The sequence below is a fragment of the Pan paniscus genome, chromosome 5, assembly GCF_029289425.2.
Source record: "Pan paniscus chromosome 5, NHGRI_mPanPan1-v2.0_pri, whole genome shotgun sequence".
Classification (NCBI taxonomy): Eukaryota; Metazoa; Chordata; class Mammalia; order Primates; family Hominidae; genus Pan; species Pan paniscus.
The window spans coordinates 39888820-39908406 of record NC_073254.2 but is presented as its reverse complement, the minus strand read 5'-3'; the positions used below and the strand labels follow the sequence as shown (position 1 = coordinate 39908406).

Here is a 19587-nt window from a genome sequence, read left to right as displayed (position 1 = left end):
ACTGCCTTTGCAGAACTTTACAGTTATAAAGGGGATGTGAACTAACATTTATTGAGTGCTACTATGTGACTTTTCTACCCTCCCCCATGCTAAATGGGTTAAACATTCCAGAATTTATGACTGTTGCATTTCACATCATGATTTAATAAATGCTTGAATGACAGCCTCTATGGGATGAGTCAGTGAGAGTCTGCCCTGAGAGATACATCTTGCTGATTTTCTATGTGTCAGGCACAAATAAAATGTTTTTTTTCTTTTTTTTCTGAGACAGAGTCTCACTGTGTTGCTCAGGCTGGAGTGGGGTGGCACTATCTTGGTTCACTGCAATCTCCACCTCTTGGGTTCAAGCAATTCTCCTGCCTCAGCCTCTCAAGTAGCTGGGACCACAGGCACCAGCCACCACACCTGGCTAATTTTTTGTGTGTTTTTAGTAGAGATGGGGTTTCACTGTGTTGATCAGGCTGGTCTTGAATTCCTGACCTCGTGATCCGCCCGCTTCGGTCTCCCAAAGTGCTCGGATTACAGGCATGAGCCACCGCACCCGGCGGCCTTTTTTCTATCTTTCTTTCTTTTCTTTTCTTTTTTTTTTTTTTTTGAGAGGGAGTCTCACTCTCTCGCCCAGGCTGGAGTGCAGTGGCCCAATCTCAGCTCACTGCAAGCTCCACCTCCTGCGTTCATGCCATTCTCCTGCCTCAGCCTCCCAAGTAGCTGGGACTACAGGCCCTGTTTGTATTTTTAGTAGACACGGGATTTCACCGCGTTAGCCAGGATGGTCTGGATCTCCGGACCTCATGATCCGCCCGCCTCGGCCTCCCATAGTGTTGGGATTACAGGCGTGAGCCACCGCGCCCGGCCGGGTTTTTTTCTTTTTTAAAAAAATTTTAATCTTTTAAAAACCTTTAAACTGACAAATAATAATTGTACATATTCATGGGGGTATATAGTATTGTTTTGAAACATAATGTATGGTGATCAGATCAGGGTAATTAGCATATCCATCATCTGAAACAATGGTCATTTCTTGGGTTGGGAACATTCTGTATCCTCCTCCTCCTCTAGCTATTCGAAACTATGTATTACCTACAGTGGTATAGAACAATAGAACTTATTCCTCCTATCTACCTGTAATTTTGTCCTTTAACAAATCTCTCCCTATCCTGCCCCCGACCCACGCTTCCCTTGACCCTCCCCAGCCTCTGGTATCCTCTGTCCTACTTTTTACTTCTATGAGCTCAACATTTTTTTTTTTTTTTAGCTTCCACATATGTGTGAGAACATGTGGTGTTTAACTTTCTGTTCCTGGCTTATTTCACTTAACATAACGTCTTCCAGTTCCAGCCGTGCTCACATTGGCCTTTTTTTTTATGCTCTAGAAAGTTATATTGTCTTCTGCCACAGACTTCATAATGCTGTGTTCTTTTCTACTCTTCTTTTTTACTTCCCACCTTGTTCTCCTGCACTTCAGATGCACAGAATTGTGTTAACCATAACCTTTGGGTGTTTATATGCCATCATCCTTGATCCATTCACAATACCATTCAATAATATAATAAACATCCAACCCAACAATCAGAATAGGTAACCTATATTTATCTACATGTGCCTTTCTTGTCTCATCCCATTGCATCTCCCTCAAATAATATTTTGATCCTAAATGTTAGATTTATTGTTTGCTTGCTTTTTGTTGTTTTTGCTTGCCTAACCACACACAACACCACACACACGCACACACACACACACACACACACACACACACACATCTCTATTGGTTACATGGTTTAATTTTTTTGTTGTTGTTTGTTTGTTTTGAGACGGAGTCTCACTCTGTCACCCAAGCTGGAGTGCGGTGGCGCTATCTTGGCTCACTGCAAGCTCCATCTCCCGGGTTCACGCCATTCTCCTGCCTCAGCCTCCCAAGTAGCTGAGACTACAGGCACCTGCCACCACGCCTGGCTAATTTTTTGTATTTTTAGTAGAGATGGGGTTTCACTGTGTTAGCCAGGATGGTCTTGATCTCCTGACATTGTGATCTGCCCGCCCCAGCCTCCCAAAGTGCTGGGATTACAGGCGTGAGCCACCGCGCCTGGCCTTTTTTTTAATAGTCCAGAGGTCTTTTATTTTATTTCTTTAACACCTATTATGCATGAATTCATAGGGAATAGATTCCAGCAGCTCAAGCTCTTTCCCATTGGTTCTCACACAGTGTGCTTCTCTGGGTGGAGCAGGCTGGTGCTTCAGTTGAACCCAGGTACTTTTCTCTTTGGCTTCCTTCTTTTTCTGATCATTTTCCTTCACACATTTCAGGAAGCTACCTCGGCTCTTAGAGTGTTTAATGTGCTCAATATGCACATTAATTCTCTTGGCAAGAATCTTGCCCTTAACTTGTTTGTTTAAAACAATGCCAAAAGCATGCTGGGTAAAATTGTAGACTCTTCCAGTTTTGCCATGGTAACACCTGTGGGGCATTCCTTTTTGAACAGTACCCCTTCCCTTGATGTCTACAGTATCACCTTTCTTATAGATTAGCATATATGTGGCCAAAGGAACAACTCCATGTTTTTGCAAAGGCCTAGAGAACATATATCCAGTGCCTTTCCTTTTTGCCTTTGTATTTATCATTTTGGCAAATTACTGGAAGATGATGGTTCTGGCCAAAAGGCTGGTTTTGTTTTTGGGTCACATTTTCTTGCTTCTCTGTGTTAGAATCTTGGATTAGATGATGGACATGGTGAAGGTTGTATCATTTAGTGTCTAGACTTTGTAATCTTCCTTTAAACATAACAATATTATTTTGAGTTTTTTTCTAGCAGGCTTACTGATTCTTTCAAATGATTTGTTTGTTTGTTTGTTTTATAAAAAACTGGATCTGCTATATTGCCAAGGCTGGGCTCAACTCTTGGGCTCAAGTAGTCCTCCTGCTTCAGCCTCCTGAGTAGCTGGGACTACAGACATGCATCACCATGACCGGCTTAAAGGTTGTTCTTAATCTTTGTTAGGGTTGGTGTGGAGTACCCTATTTTAGCTTTGCTCCAAAGGTGCAGCTTTTCTGGGGCCTTTAGTGAATACATAAGTATTTAGCAAGGTGTTTCTACTCTACTTGGTCAGAAATGTAACATCCCTCAGTCCTCTGAGAGTTCTTTAGCTTCAGTTACCTGGTAACTGTTCTTAGTAGGATTCATCCATTCTATCACATATGGTTTATATTTATTCACTTTTACTAGTTACGGTGCTAAATTCTTTCTATGATTTTTCATGTGGTGGTATTATCACTTATTTTATAGATGGAAAATATGAGGTGCAGAGAAGTGATGGAAAAAAGAGATCAGGATTTCAGTTTTTTTCTGCATTTCTCATCATCCCATGAAGTCTCTTGATAACATAAGCCAAGTTTTCATATACCTTGACGTGTGTGATACTTACATGGTGCCAAGAACAAGATGCCTACTCAATAAATATTCATCACTATAGGCAAAAGCGGGCACAGATGGAAAATAAAATTATTTGAAGGTAAAGAACACTTGATTAAGAATTAGTCAGCAAAATAACATTAAATTGAGTCAGAATAAATGGGTTCTAGGCTTCACCCAATAGTGAATGAATAATATATTACTTTTAGACAGTGTTTTCCTCAGAATAAATGGGTTCTAGGCTTCACCCCATTGTGAATGAATAATATATTACTTTTAGACAGTGTTTTCCTATACTTGTTTATGTTTGCTCGTCACAAAAACCTGCTGAGCTAACCTAGGGTAAGGTCTTGGTAGGAAGACATCCTAGAGTCACAAGGCAACAGACACGTAATAAAGGCAAGTTTTAAAATCAGATCTTCTGAATATTAAAAAAAAAAAACTTTTTTAGAAGGGTCTCACTCTCACCCAGGCTGGAGTACAGTGGCACTGTCACAACTCCCTGCAGCCTCAAACTCCTGGGCTCATGTGATCCTCTCATTATCTTAATCACTTTGAGTCTCAGTTTTCCCATCTATAAAATGGGGATATCACTTAGTTCACTAGGTTGCTCTGGTGTTTAAGGGAAATAAATACATATAAAGCATATTGAAATATTTAAAGAATTCAATAAATGTTTATTATTAGGAAACAAACACATGGTAATTTTTGAGCCAGAGTCTCATTCTGTTGCCCAGGCTGGAGTGCAGTGGCACAATCTTGGCTCACCACAACCTCCGCCTCCTGGGTTCAAGGAATTCTCCTGGGTTCAAGCGATTCTCGTGGCTCAGCCTCCCAAGTAGCTGGGACTACAGTTGCACGCCACCATGCCCAGCTAATGTATGTATTTTTAGTAGAGACGGGGTTTCACCATGTTGGTAAGGCTGGTCTTGAACTCCTGACATCAGGTGATCTGCCCACCTTGGCCTCCCGAAGTTCTAGGATTACAGGTGTGAGCCACTGCGCCCAGCAACAACAACAACAACAACAACAAAAATCTTAAACAAACAAAAAACCCAACAGGGTTTATGACGCCAAATCCTGTCAACTATCAACCACACCATATTGTACCTCTCACCATATATTTTTACTTAAATTATGTAACATTTCTTAGCCTGGGTTTTCTCACTGAAAACAGGGGAGGCTGAACTTAACTATACATAACTCTTCTGCTTCTAAATGTGTCTGAGAGAGAGACTGAAATAAGCAAGGGAGAGTGGATGTCCTTCATGCTTAAACTTAAGATCCCAATTTTTATCCGAAATGAGCTTAAACTTTCCCTCCTGTGAATTTGCTACTCTTTTTGAAGCTAATAACAATTGAAAAATAGAGCTATCTTTAATTCAGCAAAAAATAATTATTTCTAAATCCTGAGAGATCAATGAGACTGCGAATCTAACAAATTCATTTTTAATGATAAAAACACTAATTTCGTCACAAGGAGGCAATGATAAGATTTATTTATTTTGTATAAAACATTATAATTTATCATTTTTAACAAAATGGATACCACAAATTTTCCTTTTGGAATAAATGTTTTAATTACCCTTTCGATGTGATATCTTTTGATCAACAGGAGTTTTTGGCATCTCTAAACACTCTTCCAAATTATTCAGGGCTCACTTTGGCTTTTAAAATTAACATTTGATTGATTTAAGTAACAAATGCAAAAGCCCAGTTTCCCCTTACATTTAAGTTCATTTTATACATTTAAAAATTCAATTTATAAATAAGGTAATATTATAAAATTCACTTTCAAGGTGGCCTTTGATTATTGCTTAGTCCGATTTGCAAACTTTGTTAAATATTTTAAGCAACTTATACATTTATTATTTTCAAATTTTTTAAGTTCTTTAGTTTTCTGACTTACAAAGAAACCTTCCTGGGTATTTAAATAAGCATAATAAACCTAATAATCTTGTATTTATGCTGAATCCTTATAAATTACGTAAAATTGTCTTAAGGCTTTCAAACTAAGAGAAGTCTGGATCAATGGTGATGTTTCACATTTTAAATTCAGGGCCATTTGGCTAATCTATTGAATAATTAATATATTCAGAATTTCTTAAACATTACATTACTTAAAGCTACCACATTAGTCACAGTTTATCCACAAACAAAACCTGAAATATTAGAACTATTTTTTTGCTTTTAAAAAAGCATTCCTCTACTAAATTCTAGCTCTTTTTAGGACTAATTCACTTTCAAGAAAAAAAAATTCAGTCTTCCCACTATCATACCAGAGATTTTGGTAAGGAGCTTAAGCTGAGGCATCTAAGACAATTTCCCTCTCAGCCATGATGGGCATGTGGAAGTTTCCAAGCCCACGCCCTCCATGTAACCAAGTAACATGTTACGTAAGTGTCAAGGCTGGATTAATTCGGCAACTCATTCTAGATTGTTTTATTATTTGATTATATTAAAATAATTTAAGATTAATTTTTTTTTTCTAAAATTCTTTTCATATCTCCTAATTGAGACCTGGTTAGATTCCACATATCCCTCTTGTCTTATCCAGCTCTAAGTCACAGTTCCGGGGACATTTTAATGATGCCTCCAAGCACATACAGACATTGCCAGGAACCTTGCTGCTCACTAACAGATGCTCCAGTCCTTGGACATCCCACATTTGAAAAAGCAGCACTGTCTGTGAGAAAAACATAAATAATTTAAACAAAATAGGAAGGGCTAGAATGAGAACTAGTGTGAAAAGTCAAGACAAATCGAAGTATATTACTTGAATGTAGACGTGATCTTCAGTGAGACCAGAGTCTATCACATGCACATATAGAAAATGATTATATTTGTTCAGCACATCAGCATAAACAGATAAGGTAGCTCTCAACTGAAGGAGGTCTTCCCAGGGGATCGAGCACATCCCCAGGCCCTGCCTGGCTGCCCTGTGGGCTGAGAGAATCAACATGTCAACACATCTGATATCTATTCACTGTATGACAACATGGATTATCTGGGCTAAGGGTTCTTGTAATTTAAAAAATACTATTTAAGACAAATGTGATAAGAAGCCTACAACTTGTATGGCCCCCATGGACTCATAGTAATTGTTGAGATGTTTAAGATCTGAGGCTGGCTCCTTAGTGGCACTGAACAAACATATTTCAGTGTCAATCAATTGCATAACCATCACCTTAGTATCAATGTCCTGGATATCCGCACACTAACATGCACATATAATTACATATATTTTACATCTTAGAGTGCAGCAAAATTTATTTTTTTAAAGCTTCCTCATCATCTTTTAAAAACATTTATTCTCATTAGGTGTTCTGATTCACTTTTATTAACAAGTAATAGGAAATATAAGTTTATTGTTTTATTTATTTGTTCAACAATGGGAACACAACTAGTAAATGAAAGAGCTAGTACTTGAACCCAGGTTCTTAACTATAATCTTATTGCATCTGTTGCTGCTGAGGCACACATTATTAACCATTATTAGTAGGTAAGTTTTCTGCAGAACTAAAGAGATATCCAAAGACAGCAATAGCAAATACCACCATCAGAATTCGCCCCAAAAGAATATGATCTTGGATATTTTATTTTTGCGTAAATACAGTTCAAGTTTCCACAACTCAAAAGAAAAGAGGGAACCTGGAGAAGTTTCAGTGTACAACCATAAAGTTTGATTTTTTTTAATCACATGAGGAAAGCTGAATAATACCAATTTACTTAGTTTGAGGGTGAGAAGAGCTCTCACATACAAGAAAGCCCACATCCCTGCTTTAATCTTAAATGATGTATCTGTGTGATTTTTTTTTTTAGACAGAGTTTTGCTCTGCTGCCTGGGCTGGGCTGCAGTGGTATGATCTCGGCCCACTGCAATCTTCACTTCCTGGGTTCAAGTGATTCTCCTGCCTCAGCCTCCCAAGTAGCTGGGACTACAGGTGCACACCACCACGCCTGGCTAATTTTTGTATTTTTAGTAGAGACAGGGTTTCGCCATGTTGGCCAGGCTAGTCTCAAACTCCTGACCTCAGGTGATCTGCCCGCCTCAGCCTCCCAAAGCGCTGGGATTACAGGCGTGAGCCACTGCGCCCGGTCATGATTTCTTCTTTTTTCTTTTTCTTTCTTTCTTTCTTTTTTTTTTTGAAACAGGATCTCACTCTGATGCCCAGGCTAGAGTGCAATGGCGCAATCTGAGCTCACTTCAGCCTTGAACTCCAGGGCTCGAATGATCCTCCCACCTCAGCCTCCTGAGTAGCTGGGACCACGGGTGTGTGCCTCCACACCCAGCTAACTTTGCTTAATTTTTGTAGCGATGAGATCTCACTATGTTGCCCAGTCTGGTCTTGAACTTCTGGCCTCAAGTGATCTTTCCATCTTGGCCTCTCGAAGTGCTGAGATTACAGGTATGAGCCACTGCACCTGGCCTATTTCTGTGATTTCTTACTTAAAATGATAAGCCTTTCAAGAACAGTCTAGAAAGTACCATAGAATTTTAGAGTTATAAGTACACCATCAGATTGCATTATTAACCAGCCAATTGTATATTAACCAGCCAATTGTCAAACATGCCTCCAAAAAGAAAGTCCTTTATTAGGTTAAATATATGCATATTTATAATTAAAATCCTCAGTTCTAAACATACCTGCATGCAATCTCAAGGCAATAGAAAAAAACTGAAGAAATTCTAACATGGAAATGTGGTGTCCTTAGCCAAAATAACAAATAGAGAGGATGGAAATGTTTATCCTTACAACAGAGCAAGATAAAATATGCTTAAGCCAAAGCAGGAGAAATGCAAGTTGTGTTTAAGGAAGACTTCACTGAAAGTTAAGTTTATTGCTCACTGGAAAAATAAATAGGAAAAGATATTTAATTTCCTTCTCTGAAGGCCTTATGTAGTATTTTAAACTTATTAAATATAATCATAGTAGGGTATATTTGGGAAATAGAAATACTTTTAAATTACCTATACTCCTATACTGCTATATTTCTAACAAAGCAACTGCCATCACTTCTGGTGTATCCTTGGCTAATCTTTCTGAATTATATTCATTGATTACATAGCTGTTGCTATAACACAACACATACCTTTGTATTTAACAATTTTCATTTGTTAGTTTGACATTTTCCAAGCATGTTTTTATATTGCAATTGATTTGATAATTGTTCTTTTTCTTTTTGAAACAGAGTCTTGCTCTGTCACACAGGCTGGAGCATAGTGGCATGATCTCAGCTCATTGCAACCTCTGCCTCCTGGGTTCAAGCAATCCTCCTACCTCAGCCTCCTGAGTAGCTTGGACCACAGGTGAGCACAACCACGCCCACCTAATTTTTGTACTTTTAGTAGAGACAGAGTTCCATCATGTTGGCCAGGGTGGTCTCGAACTCCTGACCTCAAATGATCCACCCCCCTTGGCCTCCCAAAGTGCTGAGATTACAGGGGCCGATAATTGTTCTTGAAATTAAAATTCCATCGAGTAGATACACTGTAACTTCCTTAAACATTGCCATATTGTTGCTTCTCATTTCCTATCAGTATAAATTGTGCTGCAATGGACATGTTCATGCACATGGCTTTTATTCCTCTTTGGACAAATTTCTTAAGATGAAATCCCAGAAGTTGGATCAGAGGCTAGGAACTTTTTTGTGGCTTCCTAAATTCTTTCCAGGAAAGTATCTTTTTCTGTTGCCGTCAGCAGTGCCTCAGAGCACCGATCTTACTGAAGCTTCATTGGCATTGAATATCACAGCTTTTTTTTTTTTTTTCAGAGTCTCGCTCTATCCCCCAGGCTGGAGTGCAGTGGCACCATCTCGGCTCGCTGCAATCTCCGACTCCTGGGTTCAAGCGATTCTCATGCCTCAGCCTCCTGAGTAGCTGTGATTGCAGGTGCCTGCCACCATGTCTGGCTACTTTTTTGTATTTTTAGTAGAGATAGGGTTTTGTTATGTTGGCCAGGCTGGTCTCAAACTCCTGACCTCAGGTGATCCACCCACCTTGGCCTACCAAAGTGCTAGGATTACAGGCATGAACCACTGTGCCTGGCCAAATATCAAAGCTTTTTATAATACATGTTTGCCTTTTCAATAGGAAGTAATTGGTCCCTCACTCTAGGTTGAACTCCTGGGCTCAAGCGATCCTCCTGCCTTGGTCTCCCAAAGTGCTAGAATTTACAGGTGTGAGCCACTTTGCACCCAGCCTCTTGGCTTTTACTTACAGCTACAGGACAACATAGTAATTAGCAATGTATCTAATTTACCACTTTATCAGTTCACTGAATGAGATGTTTATTTAAAGCAATCTTTAGGACAGGTGATGACTCTCATTTGGAATGATGTTCAATCATCTCATTATTTTTTTGTAGAAATAGAAAAGATGGTCTTTCTCAATTGTTGGCTTAGAAGTCACATTTTGTAGTTTGATTTAAGCCCGTTTATGTTTTAAACTGTTTGAAACTGAAGAAGACAGAATTTGAAGGAGAAATACTCACAGGCAAGAATATTTATTAATAGAAGGAATTTGACTCTAAATATGTGCAACTATATTCAAACCTCCAAACATAATTAGCAAGCTCTATAACTTATGGAAAGTACCCCAGCCTTGAAAAATCTCAGCTGCAGTAAGATTGTGAGCATCACTTTTTAAATTAAAATATAAAAATAAAGTATTTCACTAATTATTTCTGCCAACAAACATATCACCCCTGATTAATAAGTTCAATCCAACCCACAGTTATTTAACACCTACTTAATTCATGGTACTATATGCTCTGATCTACAAAGGTAGATGAGATTTCAAAAAGTCCTGATCTTTTCCCTCAAGGCACACAGAACTTTATATCATAGATCAGTGAATCATTTTCAGTTGATAGATAGTTTGGAAACTATGTCCAAGACTGTAAAATAACATGTTGCATCTGGAACACTTTGAGACTCGGGGCAATTTACTTGAAGGTGTATTTGCCGTGGATCCTGTTCAAGAGCGCATCAAAGCTTTTTGGTTGTTGTTTCGTTTTTTTAATGATGTGGTCTCATCTCTGAACAGGCCCACAGCATTGTCCTGTAGAGTAGCCTGGGCTCATGTGTTTACAAATAAAAAATCAATACCCTCCTTAAAATATTGACTTGCTGTCTTTGCAGAGAGCACACTTTCAAATGATCCTGCCTAGTGTGTATTGATTTGAATAGTTTTTAAAAAATCTGTGTTTTTACTGCATATTGGAAAATATCTTGCTAGAACTAAAAAATGTAACAGCCATTGCCAGGTTTTCTGAACAGAGTATATTAATAGCTAGTTGATATGACAAGCCCTAGCCTAGCCATATACCCAGATTACACTGGGCTACAAGTTTGGGTTAGCCATGCATATCAGTTACTGTCCATCATTGGAGCCAGGGCTTACAAGATCTTTATAAAAGACTGGGCATTGTCTTCATTTCCAATGAGCATGTAGTCTCTTGGAGGATGTAGCATAACATTCAGAGAGAACCACTGTCATAATGATAATATGCTGAAGATGGAAGTAGGATGGGAGCAACATTAAAGTTAATCAGGCGTGGGATGTAAACTAACATTTTTTAAGTGCCTACCCTGTACCAAGCACTGGGCTAGGCACTTGGCGTGTTTAGTCTGACATTTTTCTAAGGAGTGCATGGAAAAAGTTTTCTTTCAACTTTGACAATGCAGAAACTAAGGCTTAGAGAAATAAAACAATTATTGTCAAGCTCCTATAACCAATAACTTGCATCACCAGGATTCAAATCCAGAACAGCCCAACTCCAGAGCTTATGTTCTCTTTTTTATACCATCATGTGCAATAAAAGTGTCTGAGAAGACAGAGGTCAAATGTGATCAGAGGGAAAAGCAATTGGTCAAGGGCACCATCTTAGATATTTGAAATTCTGTGAACAAATAAGCCAGTCTGCCTTTGGAGTTATTTGGGGTTCCACTATGCTGTTCTAAAGTTATTTGGGACCACCAACCAATAAATAATGTGAACTTGAGGGAGATGATAAAGAACAAGGTCAGGAAGAAATCAGAATGCTTCCCCCACTCCCTTTATTTGAGACAGGGTTTTGCTCTGTTGCCCAGGCTGGAGTGCAGTGACACAGTCATAGCTCACTGCAGCCTCAAACTCGGGGCTCAAGTGATCCTCCCAACTCAGCCTCCTGAGTATCTTGGACCACAGACACCACACCTGGCTAGTTTTTAGATATATATATATTTTAGTAGAATCTTGCTATGTTGCTCAGGCTGATCCTTTTAACTTAAAATGTTTCCTTTAATCAAAAATATATATTACTGAAATGTAGATATACAGCATCGGCATTAATAAACATGTGAAGCTGGACATGGTAGCTCATGCTGGTAATCCCAGCACTTGGGGAGGCCAAAGTGGGAGGATCACTTGAGGCCAGGAGTTCAAGACCAGCCTGGGCAACAGAGCAAGAATCCATTTCTATATAAAATTTTAAAAATTAGGCAGCTGTAGTGGTGCACACCTGTAGTCCCAGCTGCTTGGGAGGCTGAGGCAGGAGGATTACTTGAGCCTGGGAGGTCAAAGCTGCCGTGAGCTGTAATCACACCACTATACTACAGCCTGGGTGACAGAGCAAAACTGGTTTTCTTTAAAAAAAAAAAAAAAAAAAAAGCATGTGAAAAAGAAGGCTGGGCTCCACAGCTTCATTTATTTAAAAAACTTGATTGACATACTATTTTAAATGGTTAATTTACTTATTAGAGTTATTAGAGCTGTTGTTTCTAAAATATATCTTCTTCTTGCTTGATTCTGTCTGGCTTCTGTAGCTTTTGCCACTTAGACCCTCCTTTTCTTTTGTTGTTTATCATCAACTGCTGTCAGCTGTCAAATCATGCTGACTGACAGCAAAATTACTGTGCATTTAGACACAAGTGACAAGACTTTGTCCTGGCCATGTTTTCAAAGGAATCCGGGTGGTTTTAAAAAATATGTTTATGGGCCATTATTAGAAAGTGGTAACAACTGCTCTCCAGTGGAAGGTCAAACAATTTGTCTGACAAAGTGATTTGTGAAGCTTCCATAGTGAATGAAGAATCTGTAGTCATCTAAAAATAAGCAGCAGAAGGTGGTCTTGAGTAGAATAAGTGGCATCTAGAAAGCTTTAATGAAGTATAAATTTTCCAGGAAAGTGAAAAAAAAAAAAAAACAAGAAAGATTAACAGCTTTCTGTTAGTTACACAAAAGGAAAGAGCCCTGGTGCCAGCCACCACTCCTCCTCACCACAGAAGGTGAGTTTTAGGAGTCAGGTAGTGACTTTGGCTCAGACAATGTTCGTATGTCAGAGTGCTTGCCATGCGACTCAGCAAGTGACTTCATCTGTCTGAGAGCCCATTTCCCCATCTATAAGAGAATAATCATCTATCAACCCTGTGAGGTAGGTGTGGGAATTAAAGGCAGTGAAAAATTAAGCAATGACACATGACAGAAACTCAGCAGATGTGAGCTCCTTCTGACTCACTCTTCTGCTCCTGAAGCTTTTTTCAGCGACCTGTGAGGACGGCAGAAAGACACCATGAGTGTTTCCCCCACTGTTGTCTTGCATCCTTGCTGTGTTGACGCGGGGTTCATTTGTTTAAAACAGTTTTTTTTTTTAATTGGCCAGGTGCAGGGGCTCATATCTGTAATCCCAGCACTTTGGGATGCTGAGGTGGAAGCATTTTCCAAGGCCAGGAGTCTCAGACCATCCTGGGCAACATAGTGAGACCCCTGTCTCTACAAAAAAATTTTTAAAATTAATTTAAAAATCTTTCCTTTCACCTTCTCTCCCTCCCTTCCATCTACGTGCATTCAAGTACATGTGTATTTTAGGAAAATATACATGTTTACTGTAGACAAAGCAGATAAGCCAAAAGAAGAATATAAAACTTCCTGTGATCCACATTACAGGTAGATGTACTGTGTGTGTGTGTTGAGGGAGGCTATGTGCATGCTTCTAAATCAGTAGTTCTCAGCCTTAGCTGACCTGGGGAGCTATTGAAGCAGATGTCTAGGACACCCACTCAGAGATTCTGACTTAATCAGGCTGAGGTAGGGTTTGGTCATTGGATGTTTAGCCAAGGCGGGTGGATCACAAGGTCAGGAGATTGAGACCATCCTGGCTAACATGGTGAAACCCCATCTCTACTAAAAATACAAAAAATTAGCCAGGCATGGTGGCACGCACCTGTAGTCCCAGCTACTCAGGAGGCTGAGGCAGGAGAATCGCTTGAACCCGGGAGGCAGAGGATGCAGTGAGCTAAGATCGTGCCACTGCACTCCAGCCTGGGTGACAGAGTGAGACTCCATCTCAAAAAAAAAAAAAAAAAGCTCCTCAAGTGGTCCTTACTGTGCAACCAGTATCCGCTATAGACTTTTTTCTATCCTTATATTATATTTGCACAAAATAAGCTCATAGCCTGCCATTTCCCCTTAATATACTGTGACGATCCTCTAATGTAGATAAATGAACTTCCATAAAATAATTTTTAAAAGCAAAAACTAGAAAGAATGAATTTATTCAAATAAAACTTGAAAGACACAGAACTAGAGATATTAGAAATCTGCATGCAGTAAAAAAGGTGAGTCTAAATTTGCTAATTCCATAAACATTTCAACTTAAGTATCTGCAAAGTAATATGCACCTCTTTTCTTTCACAGAGATACAATGTACACGTTCATGTCACGTTGATTCTGGCAAAAATCAGAGAAATAAAAAATATTCTTGAGTTCATAAACTCTGTGAAGCTAGTTTCAACAGCAACATTCTATATGAATATAAAACCCCAATATTTCATAGATGTACTTTATCTTGTCAGAAGCATAACGGTTTTAATTTTTAATAGTTATTTATCTAATAGCATATATTAGCTTATTAATAATATCGTAATCAATGCCATTAATATTTTTCTTACATAATATCTCAGTATGAACTGAGAACAAATATTAATGTTGATTATTTGCTATTAAAATATTTTAAATATTTTTCAACATAAGAAAATAGCTATACATATTTAAATATTTTCTTGTAAAATAATAGTAAAACAAATTAATGATGATTGCCATTTGCTGTTTCTAATAATAAATGCTGTCTTTCTGGAAGTATAAATTACGTTATTGTGCAATATGAAGGCATAGTATTCTGTTTTTTGTGGGTTTTTTTTTTGAGACAGGGTCTCACTCTGCCACCCAAATTGGTGTGCAGTGGCACAATCATGGGGCTCACTGCAGCCTCTACCTCCTGGGGTGAAGTGATCCTCCCACCTCAGCCTCCCACGTAGCTGAGACTATAGGTGCATGCCACCACACCCAGCTATTAGAGACAGGGTTTCACTATGTTGCCTAGGCTGGTCTTGAACTCCTGGTCTCAAATGATCCTCCCGCCTTGGCCTCCCAAACTACTGGGATTACAGTCGTAAGCCACCATGCTTGGCCAACACAAAGCATTCTTAAACAATGTTAGAAATTTCACTGGAGGAATTTTTCACAGTGCACTGTCACCCCACTGAGTTTGAAAATGTTCTTTCAGATGTTTTTCCACTTTGCTGTGAAGTAGATTGTTGTTTCATTGGTGGTTGCATTATGTGGCTTTAAAAAAAAGGTTTTATTCCCTCCACAGTTCATAGTTCTCCGAATCTTTCTGTAAACTATATATTTTGAGATATTTTGAATAATCAAACACTCTTTAGTAGGCAAAGCCTTTCAATGCAACCACAATAAACATGCCTCTACATACTTAGCCATTTTACTAGGATGTTCTGAAACCGAAGTAAGATGGTCTTCCCATTTCCATATTTCATTTAATTGTTTTAAAATCTTATCATTTTCATCACATTTGGTTTGGCCTTATAAAAAATAACAGTTTAAAATAAATTTAGACCAATTATCTTATATTCTCCATTTACTTTTGGGTAATGACTTTATAAGAGGCAACAACTCAACACAACAGCAAAGTGAGATTTGTTATTTTTCTTTCTGTGGATTATTGATGAGCATGAGAAAACAAACCAACACAACACCAAGGGCGCTACAAAGTTCACTTACACTTCTTGTCCTCTAGAATTTGAACCACATTCAAAGTTAAATTCCAGAACTTATGTCATTGATTCATGGTTATGAAAAGCCTCGGAAAAATACTCACTATGTGTTTATTATGGGTCCTCTGTGATGAATCATAACCACCTCAGTTAAACTTCAGTTCATGGAATAATTTCTCAGGCAGGGGCCTGCACAAATCATGTAATTTTTTAGTTGCCAGGTTACAGTCATAACTTCTAGGGACGTTTTTTCCCTCTAATAAGATTTTGGAAAAGAATGACAATTATTTTTTTGATCCTTGCGTTGGGCCCAATCTCTTAAAGTGTATTTCTGTATCTAGAATCTGGGTCTACAAATATAGTCATTCAAACATGACTGTCCAGTCAGCTGGGATTACTCTTATTTGGGCCTATACCAAATTATTTTTTAATGATGGAATATCATTCCACTATACAATAATTTATTTAACTCAGTAACCTGGTATTGAGAATATAAGTTATTTCTGAATTCTGACTTATATAAATTATAGTAACTCTAAACATATTCCCATATTCTAAAATAAATACCCTTTGAAGTGAATTGCTAGGTTGTATTATGTACATATAATCATTTGATAGGTAAAAAGACATCTTATTTTCATTTGTACTTCTTTAATCGTAAGTTTGAACATTTGTTTCCATATGTTTATTGGCCATCTACATAAATTGTTCATGGCCTTCACCCATTTTCCATTTGAGTTGTTCATCTTTTTTCTGATTTTTTTTGTAAGTATTTATTTAGGGCAATTAGGTACAGATGAGATACTGTAACAAAAAGTTACCAAAATAGAGTGGCTTAAAAAAAACAGGAGTTACTTTTCTCTCATGAAACAGTTTAGAGGTGAGCAGTCAGAGTTAGTAGGATGTCTCTGACGCACATGACCTTTTAGGGACTGGAGTTTCTTTCATCTTGCTGCTCAGCTATCTCCTAGGTTGCTATCCTTGTCTGCATGGCGAAGTTAAGAATAAGACTGCCTATACTCTAGCTCTTAAAGAGAGAAGCAGCATGGAGAATGTGTGTGTGTGTGTGTGTGTGTGTGTGTGTGTATTTACATAGTTTAAAACTTAAAACTATCATATATATATATATATATATATATATATATATAAAATAGTTTTAAGGCCAGGATCCATACATGGCAAATTTTACTTATTTTCATCTAAGTGAGAACTTTGATATGGCCATATCATACCTAGGTACAAGGCAGGATGAGATTATATTCTCTAGCTGCATAGCTATTTAACCAACTATGACTGTCTTCTATGGAACAGATAGAGAATGGATTCAGGTAGACAACAGGTAGTCTCTACAACAATGAATTAATTTTCACTTGGAAGTCCCTAAGATTTGGCTAAATCCTCACTTTCTCTGGGAAGTGTCCTATAATTTCTCTTCGCTATCAGAGTATACTGAGTTACTCCTTTCTCTATGGTGCCATTTTACCTTATACCTACATCTACAATAGTAAAAACATAATGCTGTTATTTAATTATGTATTATTCTTCCCTGCTAGAGTTACGAGCTTCTTGTGAGACCATGTTTTCCAATCTTATTCATTTCTCCCACCCACCTCCTAGTAAAGTGTCTAGCATATATTAAGTATTCAATAAGTGACTTTGAATGAATGAAAGGACTGCTTTTTATGTAAAGCACTTTGCATCTTGAAAGTGCTTTATATAAATATTATTTCACCTGACCTATATAAGAACCCAGAGAAGTAGCCACTATTATCCCTAAGAGATATTAAGTGAATTATCTAGAGTCAAATAGCTAGTATGATCTAATATCAAGATCAGTTTTTGTGTCACTGCAATAAACACCAATGTTTTTCCTTTAAAAAAATATCTTTTTTTTTTTTTTTTTGGAGACAGGATCTGGCTCTGTCACCCAGGCTGGAGAGCAGTGGCAATATCTCGACTCAGTGTAACCTCCACCTCCTGGGCTCAAGCAATCCTCCCACCTAAATCTCCTGAGTAGCTGAGACTATAGGCAGATACCACCATGCTGGGCTAATTTTTGTATTTTTTTGTAGAGATCGGGTTTTGCCATATTGCCCAGGCAGGCAATCTGCCTTCCCTGGCCTTCCAAAGTGCTGGGATTACAGGCATGAGCCACCATGCCTGGCTGCAATAACACCAATTTGGGCTTTTTTTTTTTTTTTCTTTTGAGACAGAGCCTCACTCTGTCACCCAGGCTGGAGTGCAGTGGTGCAACCTGCACCTCCTAGGCTCAAGTGATTCTTGTGCCTCAGCCTCCCAAGTAGCTGGGATTACAGGCATGCGCCACCACGCTTGGCTAAGTTTTGCATTTTTAGTAGAGACAGGGATTCACCATGTTGGCCAGGCTTGTCTTCAACTTCTGTCCTCAAGTGATCCACCCGCTTTGGCCTCCCAAAGTGCTGGGATTACAGGCGTGAGCCACAGTGCCCAGCCAATAAACACCAATTTGATTATGTTGCCCATAAGTGGCTTTCCACTTGTGGAAGTAGGTCATAGCTGCATAGTGCTCCTGTACAACAATCAGAAAACTGGATAAATTACAAAAATCACATTTTTTAGACATCAAAGAGCTGTGAGAGCAACACAGACTAGATGAATTGAAATTCCAGAGAGAATGGGAAGTCCTTCTGGAGTAAGTTGATAATTACCTGCTGTTTTCTTCATTGAGCCCTTTGCTGAATCTAAGCACTGAGGGAGCATCAGGCTTAGCTATGCAGTGGGACTCTGCCGGAGAAAAGGGAAACCAATAAAACTGTGCAAGGCTGGTATGACAGATTGGAAATTTGGAGAGCGGCAAATGTGGTTAGCGTCCCTGTGAAACATTAGTTGAATTCTGGGGTTATTAGAAAGAAGCTAAGAGGCTGTGTTTGAAGAAGTAGAACGAAATCAATAATTCTGCATTCTTTAGGAGACAAAATCCTGCTAGAGAGAAGGGGCCTGCTTCAAGCACATAACTGGATTCTACCTCAAGACAATCTGCCACATTTGAAGCTTGGAATCTTCAAAGAGCAGAATAGAATGTGCTGTACTCTTTCAGGACTAAAGAGACAAAGACTTCTAGGGTCTCAATCGACAGCCTTGGAGGAACATGTCTAAGGAATAGGGGTGAACCAGAGAAGACCTAGCTTACTGAAATTACAATGTGGTCCCAATCCAGCTAAACCCCTGGTTGGATTGAGGTAATCAATCTCTCACCCTATCTACAGAAGAAAAGAGAAACTCATGGTGGAGTAAGATGCCATCTGGAGCCTCTATGATTCATTTATATATATCCTACAGAATACAGTCAAAATTGCTAGATATGCAAAAACACAGGAAAAGGTGATTTAAAAATCAAAACAGAAAATAGAAGTAGACACATCATGTTGGAGTTAGCAGACAATGATTTGAAACTAACCATGATTGATATGTCAAAAATGTATGAAAGTTGATAAAAAAGAATAAGATGTGTGTTAAAAGAAAATTTGAATTCATAACCAAAGAACCAACTAGACATTCTAGAAGAGAAAAATACAATATCTGAAATTAAAAACTCATTGGATCAATTCACCTGCTATACTGTGCATGCATGTGGGAGACCTAAAGAACATAGTAAAAAAGCAGGCAGAAACCAGAGAGAAATTTACTTTCAAAAAATAGAATGACCCAGAGTAAGATCAATGAGTTTTCTGCTTTTCAGCTGAGTGTATTTATTCTCCAAGAATGTGCAGCTCAGGTAGCAGAAAGCTAAAGCCTTGCAGGCTTGATGGGTAAGAGAACAGAGTCCAAGGTTGGCAAAGAAGGTAGAATTGAGGAGGCATCCTTAGAAGCAAGTAAGTCACAGAGAAGCCATAAAGTCTGAGTATATTCTCTGTCCAAATATTTGGTTGACTAATAAATTATGCAGGAAAAGAGGAAACCTCCCAAATGGCCAGGGTTTTTTAAAAAAGCAGCAGCTGGGCCGGGCGCGGTGGCTCACGCCTGTAATCGCAGCACTTTGGGAGGCCGAGGCGGGCGGATCACGAGGTCAGGAGATCGAGACCATCCTGGCTAACACGGTGAAATCCAGTCTCTACTAAAAACACAAAAAAATTAGCCGGGCGTGGTG

General features: G+C 38.7%; 1 long non-coding RNA gene across 1 annotated transcript; it reads left to right on the top strand.

Moving 5' to 3' along the window:
- Positions 1-2450: 2450 nt before the first annotated feature.
- Positions 2451-18958, top strand: LOC134730577 (uncharacterized). The gene is made up of 4 exons (XR_010112388.1): positions 2451-2734; positions 3282-3507; positions 8601-8718; positions 18409-18958. It is a non-coding gene; the product is annotated as an uncharacterized LOC134730577 (long non-coding RNA).
- Positions 18959-19587: the final 629 nt, after the last annotated feature.